At 53.4% G+C, this 4,199-nt stretch overlaps 2 non-coding genes across 2 annotated transcripts; both read left to right on the top strand.

Annotated features, from left to right (window-relative positions):
* Positions 1 to 1,364: 1,364 nt before the first annotated feature.
* On the top strand, positions 1,365 to 1,437 carry TRNAF-GAA (transfer RNA phenylalanine (anticodon GAA)). The gene has a single exon. It is a non-coding gene; the product is annotated as a tRNA-Phe (tRNA).
* A 2,317-nt stretch (positions 1,438 to 3,754) lies between these two features.
* TRNAQ-UUG (transfer RNA glutamine (anticodon UUG)) lies at positions 3,755 to 3,826 on the top strand. Its single transcript has one exon. It is a non-coding gene; the product is annotated as a tRNA-Gln (tRNA).
* Positions 3,827 to 4,199: the final 373 nt, after the last annotated feature.

Below are 4,199 nucleotides of genomic sequence, written 5' to 3'. Positions count from 1 at the left end.
AATGAGAAAAACAAACTAAACCAGAGAAACTCCCATCACACACAGTTTGGGTCTGAATTTTTCTACTGAAATTTGGAGATAATAAAACTTCTTCCTCTGTTGGCCAGAAACCAAAGCTAGACCTCCCCTGCTGTAGCTGTGACTTCTGCTATCAAACCACCAATGCGATGTCTCCTCTTGTGAGACATTTCTCTGCACAATACTGCTGCTAATCCAGTTATTGACTCCAACAAACCCAAATCCCCCCTGTGCTTTGGGAGCCAGGTTTGCGGTGGGAATTCTGTAGTTCAGATGACTTCACACCTGGTCATTGTGATTCTTTACCAGTTTCTCTGGCATTGGGGCACCTTTACATTTCAGCTGTGATGGCTGAGTGGTTAAGGTGTTGGAGTTGAAATCCAATAGGGTTTCTCTGCGCAGATTCAAATCCTGATCACAGCGAGACCTGTGTTTTAGCCAGTATTTTATCCGAGCAATTCCCTGTGTACAACCCCCTGAGACACTCTCAAGTCTCTCCCCACCCTAAGTAAATCCTCTTCTGCTCCTTTCATAGAGATGCCTGCGACACCACCTCCCCCTGTGTCCCTGAGGTGTCAGGTAAACTCTCAGTGCCTGTAGCCTCTGCCACTCACCTAGTGCCCCATAGATCAGCCATAACCCTGGTTCTGCTCCTCTCTCTAGTGTGTGAAAGGAGCCAAGTCAGTGACTCCATGGGATTTGCCCCGGACCCCTCTAGGGCCGGCCCTGAAGGGAAGCACTGACTATCACAGTGACAATACAACTGACCAGCATTGCGGGGGAGGCTGAGGGAGATCCGCACTCATCAGGTCTCTACTCTCCCCCAAGGTGAGCCAGACACTGCTCTCTCCTGACTCTCACTCTAGCAGCTGGACACTAAGGAGCCATTTCCCCACAGCAAGTGCATTGAGTGCCCCTGTGGTGCTGGGGGGGCCTGGCGCTGCTGCTGGCTCTGGGGCTGGCAGGGGGGTTGATGTCTGCACAGACTCTCAGCTGCCAGGCCGGAGGGGACACTTGAGACCTTACCAGACTGTCTCATTGAACACGGGGGGTTGAAAGACCTATACAGATGCTCTCCAGAGCACGGAGCAACATCCGCCCATGCAGCCAGGCAATGAGCATTTCTCACAGCCTGGAGCCAAGGGTGAGGTGGCAGCTACTGTTCCAGCTCCTGGGGGACAGGCCCTGTCAACTAACAGACACTTCTTACTCACCACAGCTAAGGGCGCCGGGTTCCTCCAGTGGGGGTGTGAAGCAGCCATTCTTTTCCTGTCCTTTTTGTGTGCGACTGCTGACAAAAACATCCCAGACAGAGAAGCAACAGGCCAAAATACTGTCATGCAACTGCCAAAGTAGCTCAGTTGGTTAAGCGTTAAATTGAAGATCTAAAGGTCCCTGGTTCAATCCTGGGCTTTGGCGGGCCTTGTCATTATGCTTTGTGCAGAGATGGCTTGCCCTCTGGGAGCACAGCAGTACCTCCACCCAAGGTGAGTTCCTGACCTTGAGATCTGCAGTAGGAAAACACAGAAGGGGCTTACTTGCCCCTAGTTGGCCCATCTGACCTTTAATGATAAGAGCTGACTTTCCCAACATGGTGGGAAGAAAGTGAGGCAGGGCAGCCTTAGGAATGGTGCCAGAGGGCTGCTAAGCAGGGGTTGGGGATGAAAACTCTTCTGTGCAGCTGAGCAAGAGCAGTACCAAGGAAGGGGCATCTGTAAAAGTGACCCCACACACCTCTCCTCCTCTGGGCAGCTGGTGCTGACAGCTCCAAGGGAAGGCTTAAAAGCCACAGAGCAACTGAGGGCAGGACCATATCTAGGTGTGGCCTTCAGACAGGCACAAAAACACCCAGCCAGGCTGCTCCCTGCCATTCCAAACACCCACTGAAAGTCATCAGCATGCAGAGCGGCTGCTGATGCTCTGTAGCCAACATCAGAAGATAGTAGGAAAGCAGGACCCAGGGCCAGCCCCCATGGTGGGGCCTCTGACTGGTCCCACTCAAGGTATTCACTTTTGCTGTGGGCCAGGAGATTTTACCCCAAGAGGCTTTTCCCAAGCTGGCAAGAAGCAGAGAAACACCCAGGCTCCCAAGACGCTATGTAGCAAGTACCCTCCAGCACAGGGACAGGTGCACACGCTAGCCCAGGCTGCCGCCCACTTTCTTTGGTAAGTCAGGAAGGGCAAAGGCTAGACTGGAAGCACCTGGGGCTCCTGCCGCAGCCTTTGTGACACCCAACCCCAACTCCTTCCCAGGCTCTAGCTGAAGCCAGAGCATTGGCCTGAGCAGCCAAGAAGAGGTTCCAGCCCTGAAGGGAGCAGGACGTTCAGCACAATAGTAAAACTGCAGAAACACAACCACCTAGAGACTCAAACCCTCAATCTTCTTATCCACACTCAGACGCCTTATCCGTTAGGCCACATGGTACATAAGAAAAGACCCTCCAAGCACTTCTTTGGAAAAGGCAGACACTGTGTTTCTCAGGTCATCTACTGAGGGGGGCTGAGACTCTCTGGGCACAAGAAGTCGAGTTCCCAGCAACACGTGAGACTTAATTCTGTGGAGCCAGTTGCAGGGCTTTGGAAGGGAGGCTCAGGCATGAGGGATTGGGGTGCAGCGGATGGACCGGCTGTCTAGGTGTGGAGATTTAGTCACACTGAGGCACAGAAGGGAGGAGGAGGAGTAATCCTGCTGACAGTCAGCGGCTGTGCAGAAAAAGAGGAGGGATTCTGGGGACATTTTTTGCCTCTCTTTTGCCTATCTGCTCGTTCTTGTGGTGAACAGAGAAGATGATCTCAACTAGCTCAGTTGGTAGCACATCAAGCTCTTAATCTAAGGATCCAGGGTTCAAGCCTCTGTCTGGGCACCCCATTCTAAATTGCCTTGTGTGCCAGGAGCCAATTGATTCCTGGTGCTTCTCTGCCAGCCACATGCAGATTCCCAGAATCCATGGCCATTTCCTGGAAAGCTTCCTTTCCTCAGGAATCAGGAGAGAGGCAACATCCACATTACCAGAGGACCTGCTGCAGGCATGCTGCTGACGGCAGCCTGACTGCCACCCTCACAGTGACTGGCAGGCCGTTCCCTGCAGCTTGCCGTTCCAGGCATGCACTTGCTGCGCTGGTGCCTGGAGCTGTCCCTGTCCCTGACCCAGGGCAGAGGACATTGGAAGCTGAACATCCAGAGCTTGCAAGATAAAGGAGCAGGGGGATGAGGCCTGGCGGTGTTGGCAGAACAGGAAAGCATCAGAGGGTTCTATGGCAACCAGAGGGATTGACAGAAGTCGGTGAGGGAGGAGTTGGCGGCTTTGTTCCAGCGGTCAGGCAAACACTGCAATATCAAAGAAACCAATGGTGCCAAGTCCTGCAGTGTTGCCTGTGGGATTTCCACAAGAGCATCCAGACTGGGGAGCCAGTGATTCTGTGACTATACAACCGGATCAAGTGACAGCTGCCCGAGTTCCATGAGATGAGGCTGCAGCTGGCCGATATGAGCGGAAGCACCGAGTGAAGGGAGGGGCGTCCTCCCCTGACATTTTTGCAGCCTGCAGGGAATGGAGACCAAGCAGGGGGATGTGGGGACTCAGGGCAGGACCCGCGGATCCCATAGTGCAGGACAACAGTCGCTGGAGGAGGAGAGAGAGTCCTGCGAGAGGAAGCCGCAGGTGGGAAGCAATAAGTGCAGAGTGCAAACCAGTCAGCCGAGAGACCCAGGGGTCTAGAAAACAGAATGGGAGCAGGTTCCATGGTGTAATGGGCAGCGCTCAGGACTTTGAATCCTGGAATCTGAGTTCAAATCTCAGTGGGACCTCCTGCAGATATTGAAGTTTGCTGTAAAGTCTTGGAGCTCAATGTGTATAGTTACTGTCTACCTGGGTAAACTTCAGGAAGGGTTTTTTCTCCTCCTCATGGGTCACTGATGCCCACTGGAGATAGGTCTTTGGTCCAGCTGGCCGCTATAGGGTGGGGTCCTAGAACTTAACAGTCTGGCTAGAGATTCCTGAGGGTTGACCTGATGGTTTGGTTTCTTGCTGCTTCATCTGATGTCCACAACTTTGGTCCCTGTAGCTGCAGCTCTTCCTCTTGCCCACATGGCATTTAAAGGAAGGAGTGCCAGGGCCAGGCTTCCCAGGCTGGAGCCCAGCACACCTCTCCTCCTCTGGGCACCTAGAGCAGAGGCGGTT

The sequence above is a fragment of the Gopherus flavomarginatus genome, chromosome 16, assembly GCF_025201925.1.
Source record: "Gopherus flavomarginatus isolate rGopFla2 chromosome 16, rGopFla2.mat.asm, whole genome shotgun sequence".
Taxonomy (NCBI): domain Eukaryota; kingdom Metazoa; phylum Chordata; order Testudines; family Testudinidae; genus Gopherus; species Gopherus flavomarginatus.
The sequence above is the reverse complement of the archived record's forward strand: the minus strand, read 5'-3'. Positions and strand labels throughout refer to the sequence as shown.